The following is a 14,506-nucleotide window of genomic DNA, read 5'->3' on the forward strand; positions in this document are numbered from 1 at the left end:
GTCAGGGTGCTGTCAGCGGCTCCCAGCTAGTTGCCCAGGAAAGTATAAAGACAAGGAAAAGTTTCTTACAGTCCTTTTTTAATTTAAGTCTGTACAGAGAGAGGCTACAGAACCCAGCCTCTTAGGATAATGGTGTTGTCCCGAGTGAATCTCCACCCCCCGTCTCTCCCACTTCCTCATTCGTCAACAGCAACACCCCCTCTTTGGGTGCCACTAAGTGTCTTCTCAGCTCTTTGCTCTCCTACTTTTAAGGCTCGCCGGGTTCTGGGAGATGGAGGGTCAGGAATGCCTTCTAATGACATGTCAGCCAGCTGCTCTGGCTCTCCCACAATTTCCCAACTTTCCCCCTCATCTGCCTCTGAGCTGTGACCTCCCTCAAACCACAGTTGTAAATCTATACCAGGGGTAGGCAACCTAAGGCCCGGGGGCCGGATGCGGCCCAATCACCTCCTTAATCTGGCCCGTGGACGGTCCAGGAATCAGTGAGTTTTTACATGAGTAGAATGTGTTCTTTTATTTGAAATGCATCTCTGGGTTATTTGTGGGGCATAGGAATTCGTTTATTTATTTATTTTTTCAAAATATAGTCCGGCCCACCACATGGTCTGATGGACGGTGGACCATTCTTCCTCTGCCCAGCCCCTGACACTCTGTGAGGAATGGGATCTTTTGCTGGAGTCAGTACATGTGCCTCCTAGGAATATATGTTGCACACACCAGGAAACAAAGGAAGGTTGGCTTATTACATGAACTAAAAGAGACAGAGGATGTGAGTGCTGCTCCAGGAAGCAAATCACACGGCACAAACACGTGTGTGTAAAAAGAGTCCCTAATGACCCATGTCTGAAGAGTGAGTGTGACAATTTGCTACAGGACCCAGACTAAAGCAAGACAAGAGAAGAAAGCCTAATTATTATTTCATTTCATTTTTTATTGGATTTCTATACTGCCCTTCGTCATAAACTCCCAGGATAAAATCACAGAATAAAGTACAGGATAAAAACAAGAAAATCAGGCACTCCAAGTGTCCCTATTTTCTGGTTCGCCAGAAGCAGCTTAGTCATGCTGGCCACATGACCCGGAAGCTGTCTGTGGACAAACGCCGGCTCCCTAGGCCTATAGAGAGAGATGAGCGCGCAACCCCAGAGTTGGTCACGACTGGACCTAACGGTCAAGGGTACCTTTACCTTTGCCAATGCCACATGAGTGAGATGAATAAACACCCAGCAATAAAAGATAATGGGAGAAGATTTACCCCAGCATATTATTTGTTAAAATTACAAATACCTAAGTACAGACGGTCATTTACCCTCGCTAGATTCAATGTGCTGCCATCTGCCTTATTGCAGGGCAGATCTGAGGGTAAACCATACGGGGAACGAATCTGCCCCTGTGGCTTGATGGAGGTAGAAACTGTCTCTCATGCTGCCGTTTCTACGGGGATATACGCTCAGTATTTATTACCTTTGCTATTCAAAAATCTCCAAATGAATCCGAACTTCAATGCCTAAAATCCCTGGTAGAGGACAAGGATCCTGAGATCACGTTAAGGGTAGCCAAATTCTGTGTGATTGCCATAAAACTTAGGGAACAAGCTGTGCTATCATAATGATTAAGTTTTTAAATGATAATTTTAGGTTATATGTTAGTGACTAAGTTTTAATTTATATATTTTTAAACTGTTGCTATATCTGTATTATCCCTGTTATACCCTATTGCAAATTCAAATGTATCCCTATCATGTTTTATGATTTCCTTAATATTGTATGTGGGCTGGAACTGGTCTGTGACTGAAATAATAAAATTCATTCATATTTGAGGAGCAAAGAGAGGATCCCATTGGATCCTGTGAGCTACACAACCAATTTGGGGGCAACGATTCCCTATGGAGAGGGGAGGGGTCGGGGGGCTACCAGGTGGAACATTGGAAGATGGCCGACAATAACATCTCTCTGACCCACACGAGGTAACTAAGAGGCTGCTATGGGAAGTATGCAACCTTCCCACCCACCCACGGAGATGGGGGGGGACTGCCTTGCCAGCGGTGGCCACAATGCACCTCCGGATTCGAAAGAAGGGGGTGCCCAGTCACTTGGCACAAGCCCTTGGTGAAGTCGGCTCTTCCTGACGCCGTCTCCAATTAGCGCCCAGGTTCGCTTTAGCTCGGAAATATAATTGGAAACATATAATTGGAAAGAAGCTAAAGTACATACATCAAGCAAAATTTGGGAGATAAGACTGCTGATTAATGGAATTCTGTGACCGGAGCGACAGATGGGACAAATAAATCAAGTGATGAACCACCATCAAGAGACTGGTATGTTTTGGAGTGAAACGGAAGGGGGGTGGAGGAAAAAAAAAAGGTAAACAAAGGAGAAAGGAGGAAAGTTTTATGACGCAGTTTTAAATGGCGTCTCGCTAAGACAGGCTTGTCCAAGAAAGACGGGGGGAGGAGGACCAGGATCACTGGAAGGTGAATCGTGACTGGAATGTGATCTAAACCTGGCAGAGCCCTCCTGATATTTTGATATACTGCCAGGCCTGGAGAATTAAAGGACAGACCGAGGATAATTTTTTTTACGGAAGTGTGGAATGGTGTCTGTTCCTAAGTGATATGATTCTTGGAGAGTGCAAAACCCACACAGAGGACGTTTGTTTCCAACCCGCTTGTGAATATTATCAGAGATCTCAAAGAAAGGATTATATGATAATAACAACAAGAAGATGAAGAAAGTAATAAAGAGACTATCTGGACAGAACTGGATAGAACTGTTTAATTAAAGCAGCAACATAAGTGATGCTTGGACCCCCGTTTGGAGCTTGAAGTATGGGTACCCCCAACAAAATTTAAAAATTTGGCTGTATAATTTGGAACTAATGTGATTTGGAAATAATGTGATTTGATTGGCCTGTTAATAAAAATTATTATAAAAAAGAGAGAGGGGAGGGGTCTTCCTGGATGACTCTTAATCTTTCTTCCTTTTTACTACTGTTTATTTCCTGCAAGTTTCTGTCTGTTCATGATTCAGTTTGCTTCATTAGCTTTCAAGTTGAGAGCACATGGCCTGACCAAGGAATGACTAACTTGTTATCTGCATGTTTTCAAACCTCGACCTCACCTTCAGAGGAGGAGTGCCTTGTCTATGTGGAACTCATTCTTTTTTTATAGGTGGTGATAATCATACTTTGATAGTAACGCAAGATTACTGTGCTGATCTTCACATTAATTATTAGGAAAGCAGGATAGTTACTCATACCATCATGGTCACATCCCTATGTGATTGCTACTAATGTTTGGACCTGGTATCAGGGACTAGTACCATCAAGGACCAGTACCAGGACCAAAGATTAGCTCATACTTAAAAATCAAATTATGTCAGCTACACTGATGCCATGATCTACAGAAGGGTTTCCCAAACTTGGGTCTCCAGCTGTTTTTGGATTACAATGGCGGTTCCCTCATTGCGAGAAGTGAGGTTACAGGGAACCAGACAGAGGGCCTTCTTGGTAGTGGCGCCCAACCTGTGGAACGCCCTCCCATAAGATGTCAAGGAAATAAACAGCTGTCTTATTTTTAAAAGACATCTGAAGGCAGCCCTGTTTAGGGAAGTTTTAAATATTTAATGCTGTATTGTTTTTAACACTCAATTGGGAGCCGCCCAGAGTGGCTGGGGCAACTCAGCCAGATGGGTGGGGTATAAAAAATAAATTATCATCATCATCATCATCATCATCATCACAACTCTCATCATCTCTAGCTAGCAGAACCAGTGGTCAGGGATGATGGGAACTGTAGTCCAAAAACTCTTGCGCTACACAGAAATAAAATGAACTGATTGTCATGCTAACAATTCTTTCGCACCTCCCAATTAAATCCATATGTATTGGACGGGAGGTTGTATTTCACCTTAACTGGGAAGCAAGAGAGAGAAAGATTAACAATGCATGTTTACATAGACGGGATTCCTGCAGGGCTGAATGGGGCTTATTCCAAGGTAAGTTTGCAACAGCAAGTTGCAGTCCTATACACAGCATCTGCACTTAGTCCCATTAAACTCAACTTAGAACTGTGTTACAAACCCATTGGAAGCACATTTTTGAAAATCAAAACAAACAATTAGGCCTTAATTGAACTATTAGGTGTTGATCATTCAACAGCTGCCATACCTGAATAAAGTACTGATGGCTACCTCTGCATTACAGAGGCAAGAAGTTAGACTTTTTAATTTAAAGTACCTGAAATGTTTGCTAAAAAGTATATCCTGAGAGTTGCTGCTGAGACAAATGGGAAAGCTGATAATCAAGTTGCGGATATGCGCAAAAAACGGTTCTTATCAAAGTAGGAATTTACGGCTTGGCACAGAGCTTGTGATTTGTAATAAAATGAAATAATCCCCGGGGAAGACATTTCCTGGCAAAACTAGATCCTAAACGTGTTTGTCAAGTTCACAATTTATGACTTCAGCAGAACATATTAGGATGCTTACTTTCCAGGTGACACAAAGAAGCATGGTCGCTTTGCTTATGGGCATGGAACCTCTCCTTTGGAAAGGCCCTGCAACTTTCCTAGCAATTAAAAGGGTAAAGGTAAATGACCTCTAGACGGTTAAGTCCAGTCAAAGGCGACTATGGGGTGCAGCACTCATCCCGCTTTCAGGCCGAGGGATCCTGTGTTTGTCCACAGACAGCTTTCCGGGTCATGTGGGCAGCGTGACTATACCGCTTCTGGTGCAACGGGACACCGTGATGGAAACCAGAGCGCACGGAAACGCCGTTTACCTTCCCGCCGGAGCAGTACCTATTTATCTACTTCAACTGGCGTGCTTTCGAACTGCTAGGTTGGAAGGAGCTGGCACAGAGCAACGGGAGCTCACCCCGTCGCAGGGATTCAAACTACCGACCTTCTGATCGGCAAGCCCAAGAGGCTCAGTGGTTTAGACCACAGCGCCACCCACGTCCTAGCAATTTCTTAGCAATACTCAGGGATAATAATAGCAACCCACCTTACAGAACTGTTTTTAACTGTTCTTATGGATAATTTTATTGTTTCAGTCTTCTTGCAAATCCCTTTGAGGTTTTTCGCCTTACAATCAAGCAGTATATAAAAGTTACAAAATAAAAAAATAAGGATTACTACTGCCCAGTGTGTGTTGAGCCCTTTGAACAGTTGAAAGTGCTATGGTGTATCTCCCCAGATTCAGGTCAGTCATAAATGCACTTCTGTGAAATAGATCGGGTTGTATGCACGGAAAGGAAATGTTGGAGAGTTGTTATGATGTCATTCCACAGAGCGTGTAATTCATGTGTACGGACCTTGTACTAGTTAGCATTTATAATGAGCTCTGATGGGTGATTATATCACACAACAACAAAATGCGACCTAATTCTTGGAAGGGCAGATTCACCACGCAGGAAATTAAGGCTGATCCACTCTTCACAGTTGCTCTGGAAAACAACAGGAGTGATGTGCTTCCTGTAAGCAGCATATGACACACACCTTTAAATGTTCATGTGCATATTATATGTTAATATATTTCTAGGCATGCTGGCTCATTCAGCCTACTCACAGCTGGACATGTGTCTAACATATAGACATTACATGCTTGCTGCAAGAAAGACCGGCGCTACCTTGGAGTTTCCCAAACCAGTTACAATGGGTCTATTTAGGTATAAGATTCCCAGTCTTCCAACTATCAGGGACATGCCATGGACTGTCTTTTCAGTCTCCCCTCCTCCTCGCTTACTAAAAGTTGTTTGATTGATCTGTATTCTACTTTTTCATCCATAGTGCTCAAGGTGGCCAATAGCAAAAACATATGCAATAAAATATAATGTAAAAAGAAAAAAGAAAAGCAGGTAAAACACATCAGTATAACTGACAATAATACGTCAAAACCATTTGTTCCATCAGTGGCGTAGCGTGGGTTGTCAGCACCCGGGGCAAGGCAAGTAATTTGTGCCCCCTAACCCGTGGATTTGCGCCCCCTAACCCTAACCCCCAGATGTTGCGCCCGGTGCGGCCGCCCCCCCCTGCACCCCCACGCTACGCCACTGTGTTCCATATTTACAAAGGGCATAACAAGCGATCTTATGGGTCTGAAAGAAAGGTATTTGCCTCCCTACTTCCTAATTAGTGCAAAACCGTATTGCTCTTACATCAAATCAGGGTTTGCAATTCACAAACCATAGTTTGTTTGGCTGTAAAAGAACACTGGATTTGCACTGAAAAGAAACCCACATTGATTTTGGTGGACCCCCTCTGCCATGTTGGTTTGTTGCTGTTGTTGTCATAAACCCCCCTCCCCCGTTTTCATAAGATCTGAATTGCTCTTTTAATAGGAGGAGAATGGTTCTGCTCTCGTATGTTTTCTGAGGCAAAAGAGGCACACTATGACTATTTCCTCTTGATGTGCAATTGGGAGTTTCTCTCATAAACCACCTCCAAAGTTGCCACATCAGAGAAATCCTTCATCTGGAAGGCAGGAATCAAATAAGAGCTCTGAGGAGTTTATGGTTTCATAATTCACATTCATTTCACAGGGATATTCACAGGCAGAATTCTCACCCGGTTGTGCTTTATGATACCAATCTCTCCCTCAGTGCTTGAGATAGAATCCTAGGCTGATGCAATTCACCTCGCCTTATAATGTTGCTACAACAGGTTGAGAAGGTAATATTGACAGATTAGCTGAAAACGCGAGTACTGTATGTGGTTGCAAGGTAGCTACTCCATTGGTTTGTGAGATGGGGTATAATGACAACACATGAGTAACCCTAGGGCCTTGCATAAATTTGGATTATCTCTTAAGAATTTCAGGATTTTTCACTAAGGTGTAATTATGACTTAGCAACTGCATTGTTTCTCAATAAAAGGAGTGCCTGCTTCAAAGCTGAAAAGTATTTTTGAATTCGTATAAACAGAGGCACTGATATACTTCAGTGTTTTCAGTGTTTTGTTTACATTTTAAAAAAAAAACCAACATGAGGTACCAGTACTCACATATTCATAAAACTGTCATGGGTGCCAGCACAAAATGTCTGCCATGGGCAGCAAAGAAGAGATGCTGTCATCCATCAGTTTCTCAAGGGCCACAGGTTCCCCATTCCTGCCGTGGAAGCTTTTGGTCCTGGTGAGGAATACAACTGATAGCATTGTAGAGCTTTTGCTCAGTGTGGGGCTAAAATCCAGGACCCTGAGATTAAGAGTCTCCTGCTCTACCAACGCCTTTGCTGAGTTGCTGGTACAGTTTGTGGCGTCCTCTTCATGCTGTAACAGGTTCGGCTAATGTCTTCATCAGTTTTGCAACAAACTCATACTCTCTCTGATATTTCTACAGGTGTGTTGGTGGGTAGCGCACACAGAACCTACCCAGCCCAGTGACGTGTGCATGACAAAACCAGTTAGTTGAATATTTGCTTTGACAATGCTAATTTGGCTGTACGAGTAAAGGCTTGGTGACTTAATAGGAAATCCCCAGCTCTTTCACAAGGGTACACCTTAAGAATAGTATGCGAATAGAATGCTGTTGAAATGGAATACACAAGACGAAATGGTTAAGTCGGCTATGATAAAATGGGCACAGGATATTGGGCATAACATTATGTTTGAAGACTGGGAAAGGTTGTGGACCACTGGGCTGAACTTTACTGCATGTAATGCTTTGAAGGAAAATGTAATGAAAATGATATACAGATGGTACATGACCCCAGTTAAACTTGCCAAAATATACCATTTGTCTGATAACAAATGTTGGAAATGTAAAGAAAATGAAGGAACATTCTTTCACCTCTGGTGGACCTGCCCTAAGGTGAAGGTCTTCTGGGAAATGATATATAATGAGTTGAAAAAGGTATTTAAGTATACCTTCATTAAGAAACCAGAGGCCTTTCTTCTGGGTATTGTCGACCAGAAGGTGTCAAAGAAGGATAGAACATTTTTCATGTACGCAACAACAGCAGCAAGGATACTACTCGCTAAGAACTGGAAAACTCAAGATCTACCCACACTGGAAGAATGGCAGATGCAACTGATGGACTATATGCAATTGGCGGAGATGACTGGCAGAATCCGAGACCTGGGAGAAGAAAGGATTGAAGAAGATTGGAAGAAATTCAAGATTTACCTACAGAAATATTGTGATTTAGTGGAATATTAAGAAGGATGCTTGGTTATAAATAATTGGCCATCATTAAATTGGATCAGAATTTGATGATAAGAGAGATTAAGAGAAATAAAATTTGTAGGAGAACTATTATATTGTATTTAAGTATGTGGTTATAAAATTGAAAATAAGATGATAATTTGCTTGATAAAAATTCATTAATGATGTAAGTGGGAGCGGGAGATGTGAGGAAGCCCAAAGATGTTATGAAATCTTGTAAAAACAAAGTAACGCTGTTTAATACTTCTGTATTTCTTTTATTAAAACCTCCAATAAATATTTATATATAAAAAAAGACAATGCTAATTTGGCTGTACGAGTAAAGGCTTGGTGACTTAATAGGAAATCCCCAGCTCTTTCACAAGGGTACACCTTAAGAATAGTATGTGAATAGAATAGAAGGGAACAGAATAGGTCTTTTGTGATGGATATCAGAGTGACCTTGCAACTGTATGCATGTTTCCTTGAAGGAATGCCTACTGAATTCAATGAGACTTACTTCCAGTTGTTTGGAAGAAGTGTTCAGGTCAGTGGTTTATCCGATGAAAATAGGGGTGTCCTATTCCATAATAAGGGACGTGGGTGGCGCTGTGGGTTAAACCACAGAGCCTAGGACTTGCCAATTAGAAAGTTGATGGTTTGAATCCCCGCAACAGGGTGAGCTCCTGTCGCTCGGTCCCAGCTGCTGCCAACCTGCCAGTTCGAAAGCACGAAGTGAAAGCAGATAAAGAGGTACCGCTCCGGCGGGAATGTAAGCAGCTGTACGCCGGCTCCCTCAGCCAATAAAGCGAGATGAGCACCGCAACCCCAGAGTCAGTCACGGCTGGACCTAATGGTCAGGGGTGCCCATTACCTTTATTCCATAATAATAATAATAATATTTGTACCCCACCCATCTGACTGGGTTGCCCCACCCACTCTGGGCGGCTTCCAACATAAAACAAAAAATAATAAAACATTAAACATTTAAAAACTTCCCTGTAAAGGGCTGCCTTCAGATGTCTTCTAAAGATTGCGTAGTTACTTATCTCCTTGGCTCAGGGGTCACAAACTCCATACCCTCTGACATTTCTTTGTTGAAAATAGGGGTGTCCCAGGGACATTTCTGGGCGACTCTGAATGGTGCAAAATTCCAGGCACTTACCCAGGGTTGGGTTTCTTTGGAATGAGGGACAGCAGAGACTGATATCTTTAGGATACATGGTTCATTTACATTTATATACAGTCTGAGCCCACAATGGAGGTGCTCACAGCAATAACACCCTAATAAGGTCTTCTGTATTTGTATTTGTATTTATTTGTACAGTGGTACCTCAGGTTACAGGGATGCAGGTGGCGCTGTGGGTTAAACCACAGAGCCTAGGACTTGCCGATCAGAAGCTCGGCGGTCCGAATCCCTGTGATGGGGTGAGCTCCCGTTGCTCGGTCCCTGCTCCTGCCCACCTAGCAGTTCCAAAGCATGTCAAAGTGCAAGTAGATAAATAGGTACCACTCTGGCGGGAAGGTAAATGACGGGAAGGTAAACGGCGTTTACGTGCACTGCTCTGGTTCGCCAGAAGCGGCTTAATCATGCTGGCCACATGACCCGGAAGCTGTACGCCGGCTCCCTCGGCCAATAAAGCGAGATGAGTGCCGCAATCCCAGAGTCAGCCACGACTGGACATAATGGTCAGAGGACCCTCTACCTTTACCTCAGGTTACAGACGCTTCAGGTTACAGACTCCGCTAACCCAGAAATAGTACCTCGGGTTAAGAACTTTGCTTCAGGATGAGAACAGAAATCGTGTGGCGGCGGCACGGTGGCAGCAGGAGGCCCCATTAGCTAAAGTGGTGCTTCAGGTTAAGAACAGTTTCAGGTTGAGAAAGGACCTCCAGAATGAATTAAGTTCTTAACCCGAGGTACCACTGGAATTGTAAGACCTTGCATACAAAAGCAATGTATGCAAGTGAATACATTAGCAGGATTCTAAAAAGGAAACTTGTAATGTGAAATACAATGTTTAAATTTGGAGGTAATTAAAGATAAAGATTTTATTGACATGCATGAGTGAAGATAATACAAAGGAACCAAGGGAAGGAGCAGAGGGAAGTTGGGGGATTCAAGTAATCCCACAATGTGGATTTAATATTGATTGTGTATAGGTAAAGGTAAAGGGACCCCTGACCATTAGGTCCAGTCGTGGCCGACTCTGGGGTTGCAGCGCTAATCTCACTTTATTGGCCGAGGGAGCCGGCATACAGCTTCCGGGTCATGTGGCCAGCATGACTAAGCTGCTTCTGGCAAACCAGAGCAGCGCATGGAAATGCCGTTTACCTTCCCGCCAGAGCGGTACCTATTTATCTACTTGCACTTTTTGACGTGCTTTCGAACTGCTAGGTTGGCAGGAGCAGGAACCAAGCAACGGGAGCTCACCCCATTGCAGGCATTCAAACCGCCGACCTTCTGACTGGCAAGTCCTAGGCCCTGTGGTTTAACCCACAGCGCCACCCGCATCACACATTGATTATGTATACAGTTGTTATAAATGTTTATTTTGTGTGTTTTTTTTCTTTAATGTAATGATTTTGTTTTTGTGTGTGGAAACTAATAAAAATATTATATTTTAAAAAAACACACACAGCACCCCAATAAGGTCTTGCTTCTCCACAGCCAAACCTTGAGTTCTAGCAGAAATCAAGCATGTCTCTTCCTCACGGGCTTCAGCCTGCTGCCTCCTTCTAGCTTCTAGCTCTCTCACACACAATACAACTTTGGCTTTTGTCCTTCTAACTACCAGCCAGTTGAGGGAGACACAGAGCCACTTCCTTTGTTACTTTAATGACCCATATTTGGGCCATGACCAAGACGTTGGCCTGGCTATTCCAACAACTGAATCCTTGCCAGATCCAGGAATTAGGTTCTGTTGGCCTGGCTATTCCAACAACTGAATCCTTGCCAGATCCAGGAATTAGGTTCTGTTGGCCTGGCTATTCCAACAACTGAATCCTTGCCAGATCCAGGAATTAGGAAGGACTCAGGCATACAGGCTAACCCCACCCACCCTTCAGAAAATTATTATACTATCTGCATAAATCTTGGTGCACAGGAAGTACGGTGATATGTCTTCACCTAGAAGGAAATAACAATTACTTTCTGCAGTGAATGCCTTTTGGAAGAGAGTCACGGGCAGTAATTCAGCGCCACTCCTGATCTTCATTACACTATGACTTATCTGCTTACACTACAGGATGTCCGAATTTTATACTGATTGTGAGCACAGTTGTCCTGAGTGACAAGCCAAGCTGGAGGTCAGAGAGATGAGAAAGCACCGAGGAGGAAAATATGCCATGTTGATTTTTAATGAACAAATTAACACAAGGGGCACGTAAAAGAGGGCAGTACTTTGTTGCCTCTTCATGGGCCCTTTGCAAAAATACAAAAACAAAAATAGAGGAAGCAGGGGACAAATGAGGAAAGATTGTCTTTCAAGATGCTACGGCAAATTGCCAGCCAACCTCTGCTTGAAAACCTCCGGAAAAAGAGAGACCACAAGCTCCAAAGGGGATGGGCCAAATCCTCCTAGCTCCAAATTGTAATTGTCATTTATTCTCACTTTCAAATCAAGGGTGAAGCATATGTAATCTGATTTACTTTCCTTGGGGAAGGGGCAGTAGATGACACTTGGTGTTTAACCCAGGATTCTAGAGCAGCACAAGATAACCGTGTTGCTTATAACACTTCTTCAGAATGTCTTAAACTAGTGTTGAGCTGGAAGCAATTTGAGTTCGCAAGGTTGCTCAATAATGTTACAACTAATCTAAAGTTGCATCCAAGCATCTTTTTCCTCAATAATATATATCACTTGCATCATGTTCTTTCATTAGAATACTGTTTGTGTTAAATTAAGCTAAAGAAGGGAATAGTTCTAGGAAAGTACTCATTACCCTCTTTCTACTCCAGAGAAAAAGTTATGCAAGTTTTCTGCACTGAAATCATGTAAAAAAAAACCTTGTCCTTTTACAAAGCCTTTACCTAATTGTATATATGGTAATTATAATAGCAAGCAATTCTATTCGGTTTACTGTTTGATAATAGTAGTGGCTACTGTTTTCCATACCTTTGACAGCTTATCAGTTTTGTATGCTGCTTGTACAATAATAAAAGCATCCTTAATTTAAAAAACAAAACAAAAAGCATTGAAAGTACTCAATTATCTGAGGTTCTGTCGCCCAGTAGTAGCCTGCCTCCCACAATGTTCTATTTAGAAAAACTGGATTTCCTTTTTTAAAAAAAGCTCCGCAACTTTGGCTGTCCGCTCAACAGAAATCCTGGCCATACCCATGCCCAAGGGAGACCATTCCACTGTCAAACTGCTCTTACTGTCAGAAAGTGCTTCCTGATGTTTAGTGGGAATCTCATTTAACTTGAAGCCATTGGTTCATATCCCACCTCTGGAGCAAGAAAAACCACACTTGCGCTATCTTCCATGCGACAGCCCTTTAGCTATCTGAAGACGGCTATCGTATCTCCTCTCAGTCTCCTCTTTTCTAGGCTAAACATACAGTGGTACCTCTGGTTACGTACTTAATTCGTTCTGGAGGTCCGTTCTTAACCTGAAACTGTTCTTAACCTGAGGTACCACTTTAGCTAATGGGGCCTCCTGCTGCTGCTGCATGATTTCTCTTCTCATCCTGAAGCAAAGTTCTTAACCCGAGGTACTATTTCTGGGTTAGCGGGGTCTGTAACATAAGGTGTGTGTAACCCGAGGTACCACTGTACTCAGCTCCTTCAACCCTTCCTCATAAGGCTTGGTTTCCAGACCCCTGGTGATAATCTTGGTTGCCCTCTCATCTTAATGGTCCATTGATTTCCCACCACTGAATCTCCATAGTGGGAAAAGGCTAACCCTGTTGTTGTTGCTGAGATAGGAGCCTCTTAAGAAACCAAAAGGGACAGCGCCACAACTACCTATTCTTAACTACAAGGATCAGAAAATAAGAACAGATGTAGCGTGGCCACCCTGAGCACCCCACAGAACAAAGCAGGCAGGAGGACCATTTTTACTTCCCCACAATAATTATATGGTGAAAAATGAGTTACACAAAACACGTTGGCTGTTGTGCAATTGGCACACCCGTCTCAAGATTTCAGCTAGCAGAACTGCCGCAGACACATAACATGCCATAATTTTTTTAGCATCTCTGAGGCGCAGTTACTTTCCTCTTCAAGTGGCATTTTAAACTGTATTATTCCCGTGCTGGTTATTAGAAATAATGTACTAATTGTCAATTTGTTTTTGATTGCCTGTTTTTCACTGTCACTGCAACGTCAACGTTGTTAATGGAGTAGTTAATACTTGGGGTTTTCCCCCTGGTATGCGTGTTTGGATTGTAGGGCAAGCGCTGCTCAACCTCTGCATGAGTAATTCAGTAGGGCTTACTCGCATGTAAGAGGCATGCTTGTAAATAAAACCACACTAAACACAGCAGAGCTTCACTCTAAAACAGGCAGTGAATTGCAGCTGGTACTTACTACCCTAACAACCGGACTCCCAAGTAAATGTACTCGGGCTGCTGTCCAATCCTGTGCTCGCTTTCTGTGGAGTAAGTCCCATGAAACGTAAGTGATATTTATTTCCTGGGATAGCTCAGCAGGTAGAGCATGAGACCCTTAAACTCAGAATTGTTAGAGGCCCATGTTAAGCAAAAGACTAGATAACCCTTGTGATCCATTCGAACTCTGTGATTCTATGACATATATGGCCCGGCAGCCATCCTACACATGCTTCCCAAAAATAAAAACAAATGGCCTTTATTTCCAAGTACCTACACACAAGATTACAGATATTTGCAGGGGCTCCCCGTTTGTGGAACAAGTTTGCCTGGTGCCTTCATTATACATTTTAGGAGCCCAGCAAAAAGGTTCCTCTGTAGCCAATGCCCTCTTATAATGTGCTGGGGAGAGGGGTTTATTGGGTTATTTTCGTTTTACCGCCCTGTGATTTCTGTAACCGCCCTGAGACCTGCGGCTACAGGGCAGTCTAATCATCATCATCATCATTATCATTATTATAGCCGTGCTGAATCTGATCCTGCAACTATTTACTTGGAAGTGAATTCTGCTGCATCCACACCAAGCGCTCATTCTAGCACTTTTTCAAAAAGGCTTATTTGCCTCGTGAAACTCGTCACGTGAGTGGGAGTCAGGCGCCGCTTGCGAAGCGATCTCTTTATTTAGCGGCTAACATCACAAGGGGGGACCTTTTTGCTTGGTTCAACAAACGGCGTCTCCTCCGATTTTGCAACGCGGCCTCTCCCTGCAAGCTCGTCTAAAATGCTTTTCCTACGCTTTGCGGCCGAGGAGG

Source organism: Podarcis melisellensis (genome assembly GCF_964234715.1).
Source record: "Podarcis melisellensis genome assembly, chromosome: 3".
Lineage (NCBI taxonomy): Eukaryota > Metazoa > Chordata > Lepidosauria > Squamata > Lacertidae > Podarcis > Podarcis melisellensis.